The sequence below is a fragment of the Protopterus annectens genome, chromosome 5.part1 (assembly GCF_019279795.1).
Source record: "Protopterus annectens isolate FY-2018-M chromosome 5.part1, PAN1.0, whole genome shotgun sequence".
Taxonomy (NCBI): domain Eukaryota; kingdom Metazoa; phylum Chordata; order Ceratodontiformes; family Protopteridae; genus Protopterus; species Protopterus annectens.
The window spans coordinates 791,164,319-791,176,016 of record NC_056736.1 but is presented as its reverse complement, the minus strand read 5'-3'; the positions used below and the strand labels follow the sequence as shown (position 1 = coordinate 791,176,016).

The window sequence follows — 11,698 nt, the reverse complement described above, 5'->3', positions numbered from 1 at the left end:
ATAATTAGGCTTGTTGCTGTCTGCCTATCTTTGTTAGTCACACACACTTACAATTTTTGTGTCAGCCTTGGCCTCCTGTCCCCACAACACACTGTGCAAATGATGATAACTGTGCCATCACCTTGTTTCTATCTCTACAGGGGATTAACATAATGGTTAAGATCTTTACCTCACAGATATAAGGTACAGGATTCAATTCTGACCTTTGTGCGTGCTTTGATAGCACATATACTAAAATTAGAATGATACATAGAAGATTAGCATGGTCCCTGTGCATGAATGACATGCAGATTTTTAATTTACACTGTTCCTGGCACCCATATCCCTATGGACAAAGGTAGCTTTTAAAAGCCTGGTTCTTGATGTTCTATTCAGATACAGGACATCATTATTCTTTTAGGAAAATTTGCCTAGGCTTAGAAAGGTCCCATGGGTCATTAGCCTAGTTACAATCTATGAATCTATGACTTTATGAGTCCAGTCAGGGACACATATGTATTTTTTCTGATGCATAGAGTGCAAAGGTGACTGAGTGCTTAGTATATATATTTGTTGGTGTAACTGTTTTTAAAATTGTACTGCTTTCTTACAACCTTTGTACTGTTGTGATTGATACCTTCAAATCATTGATATGTCAGTGAGGCTTTTTGCTCCAGTTTTGAGAATGTAGAGGGCTAATTAGAGACTTGGGAATGTTTTTTGTACTGCGTGAGTTCTATTAGCTGACTAACAGCAGAAATCTATTGACATAAGTCAGTGCCATCACATATTGATGTCATAGTTGGACAACTCACATGCCTTCTACTTAGGTACACTTGCAAGTAACAGTATGCAAGTATCTGCCATTCATTTGTGTTTTTACCCATTTATTTTCCTGTTCTAGGTTCAACACTTACCCTGATAGTCTTGTAGTTACAACTGTTTTAATTCAGGGTGGACTGTGTGATGTTAGCAGGTACACAGCCATTACATGGGTAAGTAAAGGTTGTGAGCACTGGCTGGCATCAATTTTACTGACTATATGTGCATAGGATGAAAGTTGTACCCCTTAGGTGGTGATCATGTGTGCTGTCCATTGCCTCTTGGCCATGCCTAGGACATATTATCCATGCCTATGTCTACCTACACCCACAGCGGCTGGTGGGTCCCCCTCTGGGTCCTCCCCTCCATGCGGGTGTGGTGGCCTTGCCAGGGGTAGGAGAATGTGTGCCCCTTTCCCTTGGTGTTACTGTTACAGCTTTTTAACAGGATAATATTGTGTAAGATAGCACAGACAGTGAAAATTTCAGTACAGTATTGGGACTGTACTGAGGGGTCCCCCCTGATGTATCTAGGCAACAAAACCTCGACTTCAGCAGCCCAAACACAGGGAAAATTATATTGCTGGTTTGAGCATGTGCCTCATTAAAGCATTCTTCTGTGGTTGTGTGGGCATTTCTGATGCGCATCGTCAGCCATGGTTTGAGTGCATACTCTGCATCACTCAGTAAATGGCCATGCGGGATATCCCCCCTGGAAAACCTCTGTTAAAGCTGAGAGTTGTGTCAGAAATCAGAGTTGTGGTAATTACCAGGGTTACCAGCACACGCATTCTGGATGATTTCTTTAGCAATACACATGACCTGTGAGTTAATGGAGTGGAACCCCTTTCTGTTTATGTATACCCTTTCCTGTTTCCCAGGTGGTGCTTTGATCTCGATGTGTGTGCAGTCTATGGCACCCAGGACTTCAGGGAAGTGTGCTATGGCATAGAAATTCTACATAGTTGCAGCTTGTTCTTGGGGGTATAGGGGAAATATATATATATATATATATATATATAAAATCACAGGATGCTGTAGCATAGCATTCAGGGATTGATATTGAATCCTGGATGCTGATGTCTGTGATATGCCCAGCATGTCCCCTGTTGGTCTCTGGAAGATTTCTGTAGCTAAAATTCTAAGTGCTACACATACCTTGGTTTCCATAGGTATTGTTTCCCCTCGGTTTGCCCTTGCTGTTAGTTGAAGATGACAGAGGTTGCAGAGTTCATGTAGTGAGTTTCTATCCACCCTGTAGCACTCTACTATTTCCATCTCCTGCAGACCACAAAGTGTTAGATGGGGTGTAAACACCTTTCTCCTTCTTGGCTGATGCCTATTAGCAGCAGCAACAGCAGCAGCATAGACTTGAGCCTGTTGCACATAGACATGCAGAAGAACATCAGCAAGCCCTAATGTTCTTTCCATGTAGGGTAGTTTTGATGGCTGTATTCCAATAGGGTTTGGAATTCAAGGACAAACCCTACACTGAGTGCACACAATTGCTTTATAGCTTGTTGAATAGGTCCTCCATCTTGTATTGGTTGATTAGCATACAATTCAGCTGCTTATGCTGTGATTAGCATACCACAGTGTTTACCATGTTTGTGCAGCTCTACACAACATGCAGAGTCTCTTACTGAATATAAATCAGCTCACACATGGTTTCAGCGAGTTGTGTAGGATTTACTGAATTCAGCCCATAGTTTTCTCAGTAAAGGATAGAAATGTCCTTATTCTCTAATAGTATATCTATATATATCTATGAGCAGGGTTAGCCACTTAATGGTGTAAAATATGGCTCTAGGTAATTCAGTCATGTTGACTAAGGTCGTCAAATGTGCATGGGCATTTGTTGGTGTTAAGTGGGTTGAAGATCTGGCCTACTACAACTTATGCCTGGGACTTCTGCTAATGGTGAGAGGAGTGTATATGCCCCTATTGGCCAGTGTGTACCTGCCATAAAGCCCAGCAGCCCTGAATTAATAAGCTACGGGCCGGCTGGTATTCAATTGCCCAGCCTGGGTTACCTGAGATAACTCTGTTGAGTGAAAGCTGGATGTAAAACCAATCAAACTGCTAAACATGAACTAAAAATTGCTACACTGAATGTAGACTCACTGACAGGATGGAGCTTGGAAGTGGATAACATGATGGTACATAGGAGACTGGACATCCCATGTATCCAAAAGACAAGATGAAAGGGCAATGCAGCAAGTAGGACAGGCTAAAAGTGGGGTAGGAATTGTGCTGAGAGACAGACTTTAGAAGGTAGTGAGGGATATCATCCGAATTAGTGACAGACTCATGGCAATCAGACTCCAGTGTAATGATATAGCAATAACCCATGCCTGTGTGTGGTAAATGCTGGATTTATCCATGGTTGGTGTGGTTTGGTCACAAGGGCGAAGCCCGAGTGGCCAAACAAAAACAACCGTGGGTAAATCCAGCATTACCCACACCCAGAAGTGGGTTATTGCTATTATACAATTACATTATTTAAGAAAAGAAATACTTACTTTTCTTAAATAGTGGCATTGTATAATGCCTCCTTGCTGCCCTTCCAGAGCTGTCTGGTATTTAGTGGCAGTTCTGATGTACTGCGCATGCATATGTTTATGCAGCACATCAGAGCTGTGGGTGGAAGCAACAGAGAAAGCAAGATCTCCGTTGCTTTTTACAAACTGTCTCTCTATGGTAAAGGAGTTTAACATCGCGAGACAGCTTTAAAAAAAGCAACGGAGAAAGGAAGATCTCCGTTACTTTTTAAAAGCTGTCTCGCTATGTTAAACTCCTTTAACATAGCGAGACAGTGTCTAAACAGTAACGGAGATCTTGCATTCTCCGTTGCCGTTAAAAAAGACTTATACTAATGGAAAAGGTCCGGGCGGACCTTTTTCCATTAGTATAAGTCTGATTTACAACATGCATGCTGACCAATCAACGTGCACGTTTTGGAATATTAAATGGGGGGTTGTGTATAATAGGGCAGTATTCATAATCTTCATCTATGCCCTACAGCAGGGTTCTGATAGTGAGGAAAAAAGTACATTCATACAGCAGTTTCAGGACCTACTATATTAAGTAGGACAACAGAAATTGGTTTTGATAAATGGGTTACTTGAATGTACATATCGGGACAGACAGAACAGGATATGAGAGCTATCTAGGTTCACATGGGTGAATCAACAGGAATAAAGAAAAGAAGAGGCCATTCTAGACCTCTGTCTTGCAAATGGCTTAATAGTAGCCAACACATGGTGCAGTAAGAGAGACAGTCACAAGATCACATACAAGAGTGGCCAACATTCAACTCAGGTGGACTTTCTCCTATTAAGAAAAGTGCAGTGGCATAGAATCAGTGATTCCAAAGTTATCCCCAGTGAAATAGTTGACCCACAGCATAAACCACTGGTTATTACAATCAGCTGCAAGCAATGGTTAAAGAAAGATCTAATGTCAATAGAGATCAGACTGAAGACCTGTAAGTTGAATGGAGAGAAAGTACAACAGTTCAAGGAATTAATCAGCGATCTAGCACCTCAAGATGAGAAGAAAATAGGTGGAGTGGAAGAAGAATGGAAGTGCCTCAAAACAGCATGTCTGAGGACTACAGAACAAATATATGGCTGAGCCAGGTATGGAAATAAGGTACATAAGGAAAGCTGATGGTAGAATACGTTAACCCAGGATGTCATCAAAAGAAAGAAAGAGTGCAGGAAAAAGTGGGAGATAGAAAAGATGGACTAGGCTGGGAAGGAATACTGGTTGCTAACAAAGAAGCTAAGAAAGAATTTGAAATTGCAAAGAACAGGGCATCAGAGACACTCTACCAGCTTCAGGAAAGTGACTCAGCATGTGGCACAAAGAAACTGTATCAGGTTGGAAAGCAAACGCAGAAAGATAAAGAAGGTAGTCAGACACCATTCATAAGGAATGCCAGAAACAACCTGCTCACCATCAAAGGCAGATGGAAGGAGTACTTCCATTAGCTTCTGAATGGAGAAAACCCCTCAGAAGCTGTACTGCCCCAGACACAGCCTACAACGAGAGAAGAGGAGGAGCAGACCCTAGAAGAAGTGAGAATAGCACTTAGGAAATTGAAGTCAGGGAGTGCTGCAGGCTCAGATGAGGTCACAGCAGATATGATAAAGATGTTGTGTGAGATAGGGGAGAAATGGCTCCTGAGGGTACTCATAGCAGTGTGGAGAGAAAGGCATATCCCAGATGATGGGAAAATAAGCATATATTCTCATGCCAGTGTACAAGAACAAAGGGAAGATATGCAACTGTGGGCAGTGCAGACGTATCAAACTCTTATCACATTGTATGAAAGTTCTGGAGAGGGTGATTGATAAATGGATATGCAGAGTAGTAGAAAGTAAGATGGGAGATGGGCAGTTTAGATTCAGATCAGGATGCAGCACAACTGACCTGATGTTTGCAGTGAGACAAATAGTTGAGAAGAAGCTAGAGATGAGGAGAGAGCCCAACTGGGCATTCCTAGTCTTGGAAAAAGCATATGATGAAGTCCCAAGAAACCTGATTTGGACAATAATGCAGTGGTTGAAAGTCCCAGAAACATTGGTAGAATTACTGCAGGCAATGACCCAATGACTTAAGTATGAACGGTATTTGGTCTCACAGAGGGGCTCCCAGTGGGAGTGGGTGTGCAGTAGGGTTCAGCTCTGAGTCAACTGCTCTTGTGTTCATAGTGATGTTGGACTACATTAGCAAACAGGTCAGAAGGGACAGATCAACAAAGTTGCTGTATGCAGATGATGTGGCATTACAGTCAGACTCTGAGCCAGAACTTCAGCAAAGAATAGGGGAATGGAATGCAAAACAGAAGGCACATGGAATGAAACTAAGTACAGATAAAACAGTGGTAATGGCAGCAAATTGGGGAAACAAGAAGAAGCTGAGAATTGAGGTAGAAGAGAAGACAGTGGAGCAGGTTAATATCTTCAAGAATCTAGAATGGTTGGTTGACAAGAAGGGAAGTCTGAATGAAGAGGTCAAAGCTACAATCAGAGGGGCTGCAGCCAAGTGGCATAGAGTGTCAGGTGTAGTGTATGACAGAAGAATGCCAAAGAAGCTGAAAAGTAAACTGTACAAAACAGTGGTGCAAACAGTGCTATGGTACAATATATAAACCTGGAAGTAAGGCAGAGCAGATAAGAAAGCTAGAGGTGATGTAAATTAAGTGCCTGACAAGGGTGATAGGATGCACACTATGAGAAAGACAAAGAAATAAGGACATAAAAGTGGAAACCAAAGTAGCTCTAATTCCAGAAAAGAACAAAGAGAACAGATTACAGTGGTTTGGGCAAGTGCAAAAAAGCAGAAGATAATATGGTGAAGAAGATATGGGACAGATAGGAAGAAGGTAAGAGAAAATGAGTGCATCAAGCAGAAAAGGTGGATGGATCATGTGAGAGAAGATCTGTGACAGTCAGGCATGACTGTCAAAGAAAGTAGGAGTGTGGCATTGAATCGAGAGAGATGGTAGCAATTAACATGACACCCCGACCCTATGTAGAAAAATGGGGAAAAAGGGGATTGATGGTGATTGATGATGATGATCTATGATAAACTGAAACTCACTGATATCTCACTGAATAAAACTAAGATGGTCCTGAAGAAGTATGTATATGTAGTACAGACAAAATGCTGTACAAAATTTATTAAAATTGTCTCATGTTTCGAAGTTCATCCAAGTGCCTTTTTTTTCAAAAGCGAAGACTAACAGAAGTGTGTTTTAGAGCAAAAAGCAAAAGTAGTAATTATAAAATATGGGAATGGAAAATTCAGTAGAATTTTTACCATTTTAATTTATTTATTTATATTTGTTGCCAGGGATAGTGTACTGATCAATATTGACCAATTTCAGGCTCAGCCAGGGTGAAATACAAAACAATTCACAAAGAAAAAAGAAATGTAAGCAATAATAGAGTAGTTCAGACTAATTACATAGAAAAAAACTGTATATATACATTCCAGTGAGTAAGAACAGTGTAATGTACAATCAAGCAGAGTGTAATATGGAATATTTAAATTCATTTCTAAAGTGAGTCAGTGTTCAGTGAATCTATTTTCATTATACCCAACCACACAAAAGAAGTGCATGCCCCATATCTGTGCACATGCATATTCCCTAGTCAGGTATTGAGTTACAATAAAGTTCTTATGCTGTTATGCTGTTCACCAGCTCCTTAGCTGATGTTTGTAGGAGCATTTGTTATAGACATTTATGTCTTTGATTGTTAAGCCGAATTTAAGGTCTGGTCATTTAACAGTGGTCCATCCATAGAAATGCCATAGTTTCATAGTATTCATGGGCATTAGAGGCAGTTTAGTATTGTGACCATCAATACCTTACCAATTCCCACCCTCAGGCTATACCCCTATGTCAAGTAGGGCTAGACCAATTTGTCCTGGGCTTAATTTGAGGGTACTCATCCATTCATCTAGGCTCTGTTTGAAGGATGATAATGTATCGCACTGTTTAGTCTGCGGGAGCAGCTTATTCCAGAGATGGAGGGCACACTGCATAATGGATCTATTTCTGCACTGCATAATGGATCTATTTCTGCACTGCATAATGGATCTATTTCTCCACTGCATTCTATTCATCTGCTGGTGAAGTGTTAGGTCTGCTAAGATAATATACTTGTAAAGATGTAGAAGATCAAGGACAACAGGGTGTCTAATGGATGGTATAAGAAGCACAGATTGGCTCTCAAGAGCCCATAAGATACTAAGTAAAGGGTTGGAGCTTCTAGCCTCTCTTGGTAGGTCAGGGTCTTTAAGTGTAAAATCTTCTTAGTGAGGAACCTCTGGGGATCCTCTAGTTGCTTGATACGTTGAGTAAGGCATAACTTGAACATTGATCTAATCAGTGCTGAATATAAGACAGTAATTACATTTTTAACTCTAGATGATATGTCATTGGCTATTCATGTAATCAAGCAGAAGCAAGTAGAAGCATTTCTGGCTACATTTTCCACATGATGATTGAAGAAGAGAGCTAACAACCCAGGTACACAGGTCACTGACTACATTTTTAATTAGTAGTAGAATATTGTCTATATTATATGTTGAGGGCAAGAGTTGTTTGCCAAATTAAACAATATTATATTTGTCAGTGTTTAACATGAATCCACTTTCAGTTCACCAGGTGATAATTAGGGTAAGTTCTTTCTGAGGGTTACAGGTGTCAGAGAGAATACTGACAATAACTCCCAGTTATCTGCAAACTTAGTTAACCTGAGATCATAGTTATATCTTCATATCAGTGTAATTTTTAAAATTGCTTCCATGCTTTCAAGAATTTGCAACAAAAGAGAATTAGACCACCATGAATCTATGGAAATAATGATGCTGGAGAACAATAGACCACCATGGTGAGATTTTAACTTGTTGACAACCATTGATGAACATTGTGAGAGCAAGGGTGGGGAGCTCAAGTGCACCATGGCCTTCATCATGTACAGTATTTTGGTACTCAGGGCAGTGGTGTTATAAAACATGTCAGCATTCATTATTTGGAGTTAATTCATTAAAGCGTGCTGTTTAGGAGGGCGCATGATATACATGATACGAACCTGTGAACAAATCTGTGATGCTTGCTGCCCCCGATGAATGACCTGGGATCACAAGTTGACTGCGACCTTAACTTCGACCACCATGTGTCTACTGTGGTAAGGGAGGCTGCCTATGTAGTACACTTGATTAGTAAAGGCATTGAGAGGTTATAACCCCTCTATGCTCGGCACTTATCTGGCCCATAATTGAGTCTAGCATCCAGTTCGGCATGTACTGTACTAAGCACCTGCAGCAATTGGAGAAACGAGAGGTTTCTAACAAAGAAAGCCAAGAGGCTCCAGCATGTGCCTTACACAGACCGTCCCTGTCACTATACTTCTTAGCGGAGATTTATACCTAGCCTACAGAGCAATCCAAGACCTATACCTAATGAACTTGCTGCATATCTGTAAATCAAATGGGACTAGAGCAACCCATTTAAGAAAACTAAATGTGGCCTGCAACTTTACTAGGACTTGCTGGAGGGACAGATGTATCTCTCAGTGATTGCCACTTCTTTAGAACAGGCTAGCAATTCAAGCAAAACAGAGCACCTCTATGACACTGTAAAAGAGAAACCTGGATGAGTGGATGGGGCACCATAAATTTTTATCGGGGATAGTGCCCACAACCCTCCTGGACATAAGCAATCACCACTAAATGCAATTTTGGGTATTGACTAACATTTCTATGGTATTATGTTGGGATGAAGCAGCTACGCTTAAAATGATCTTTGGGTTGATAGCCTGGTAATCTCCTCTGATCATATGATCCTAAAACTGCAGCTTTAGGCATCCTTCTTTAAGGTCTTTTTTTTTATATTTATATTTTGATGTGTTGAGGGTGTTGTGATATTATTGCTTCACTTGGCAAAGACATCTCCGAGACCACTCAGTGATGAATTATCATCTAGGGCATTCAAGCTCAGGACACTAACATATCTCATTATAGTATACACATTTTGCATTGTGTGTGTAACTGCATCATACAGGTTTTGGATGCCACTCTTAAACTTTAAGGTTAACTTACATCTAATAACATTTACTAGTGATCTGCAAAGTATGAAAGACTAAACAATCACAGTGCATTAATAGCATAGTTCTTATAGTACACACTGTATATGACTTGCTTTTTTCTTCAAGAAGGTTAACATAAAATGATTCATAAATGTTTCAGCCTGCCCCAATTAAAAAAATAAAACAGCAAATGAGAATTAGCCACTAGAGAGCATAAAAAATATATAGAAATTTTGCACAAAATGTTACAAGCAAAGTTTAAATCCAACGTAAATGAAACGTAAACTTTCAAGACAGAGTCATGGGATAAAACACACACACACGTGTGTGTGTGTGTGTGTGTGTGTGTGTGTGTGTGTGTGTGTGTGTGTGTGTGTGTGTGTGTGTGTGTGTGCATGTATATCCTCATCTTATATTTTCTATGAAATTACATTTCATGCTTATTTTTCATGTCAGGGCTAAAGACTGCAGAAAAGCAGTTGCTACTAACTTTCTGTCTGATACATGCTGTAAATGGAGGTGTAACACACTTCTTCAGATTATAACATAGAAGGCTAACAGTGGTAGGAGAGTCAATAGCTTGAGGCAGACATTAGGGCTTTTTATAAGCTTTGCTCTTTTATTTGTATGTCCTGCTGTCCTCCCAGGGATAAATATGGTCACACAGGACTGTACTTAGCCACAGGAGAGCAGCAGGAATGGCAAACATCTGCTGGAGATTATAAAATGTCTGATACACACTACGGACTACTGAAGTTTCCACCGCTGCTGCCCAGCTAGGATGCAATCTATTAAGATTGCACTTTTGTTCTTTTGTGACAGAATAGTCTTGCATGGTTTGAGAGTAGGATTGCAGAATTACTTAACCTTGAAATTAGAGCAAAGTACACTCTGCTGGCTTTTATAACAGCATTTTCTAAAGTCCTACTTACGCATCTTCAGTGAATAACACGGGGCTTTATAGGGCTCAAAAACATTCCAAAACTATTCAGCAACTTGGTTCTGATATAGCTGAAAACTACAGGACACTTTTCACAGCACATGGTTTAAAATGCTGTGCACCTGACAATATATCATTGTTGTTCACTCTATCTGAAGGTGTTATCCTATTGTATGATCAGCTTATATGTAGAAGCATAAAAAAGCCAAAGCTTTTCTTTAGCCTTGAAGAATTATTTCTACAGCTCTAGCTACAGAAAGACATTAACCCTGCAGTTCTCTCACTCTATCTTTATTTCTATAGGTGAAGGAAATGTCAACAGTGCAGGGGTAAATCTAGCAAAAACATCTTATTGGTTTCAGACACTGCATGACGATGATAGCACGCATGCGTGCGTTGTGTGCTTGCGTGAGCATGTGTGTATGTGTACGTATGTTTTACTATTCTGATAGTAGGTGAAATTACATCTGATGCATAGAAATTAATTTGACCATTTTAGAAAACTCATTAATTTAAAAAAAAAAATCTTTTGCATCTTCTTACTACAGCTAACAGATGATTTACTGATTGACATAAATTTTAAAATGATAAAAAAATAAATAAATAAAAACAAACAACATGGACAGATATGAAGCTTAGACATTACTTGTGGGTAAGGTATTATTACTTCCTAAAGATGGCAATGGGAAAATTAAACAGGAATTCCTTAAATGTCTGTCAGATGTGATGACAGAGAAAAGTTCAATAAAACATTGATGTTAATGAATGGTAACCACCTCTTATGTAATAATATAATCTAAACCATACATTGAAGGAGAAAGAGAAGGACAAAAAAGATGTTTTAGATTCCATTTAAGATAGATTTGGTTCCTGGCAAAGCAAACTATTAAGAATAAAGGTCCTGTGTTATTACTGTGTTATTACTTTTCTACACCACAGACAGCAGTTCATATAGTTCCCATGGCGGGCCTGTTGAATGCTGCAGCCTTTTGGGGAAGAGGTAGAAAAGTTATTGCAGATAATATATTTGGGTGAAGAAATACCAATATGATTTTTTTGCAGAAAAAAATCACGGTAGTTTAAAAATGCATTAATAGAAACTAGAAATCATCCACCTTCCTGATAAGGGTCAGTGGATCCAAGGAGCTCAGACTTAACTTCTATAGGGCCCAAAACTGCATTAAATGTGACAAAAGGGCATGAATGATTATTACTCCCTGAAATGTCAGACATTATTAGGAGATGATGAAGTGCACATGCTAGATTGTTAAATAGATTTGGGACAAAGCATATTTCTAAGTGTGCCCTTAAAGGTGGGAGCATATTAACACTTGATCAGGTAATGTACTCCT

At 39.8% G+C, this 11,698-nt stretch overlaps 1 pseudogene; it reads left to right on the top strand.

The window, feature by feature from the left end:
• The first annotated feature begins 211 nt into the window (after positions 1 to 211).
• LOC122803698 lies at positions 212 to 312 on the top strand (annotated as a pseudogene).
• The last annotated feature ends 11,386 nt before the right edge of the window (positions 313 to 11,698 follow it).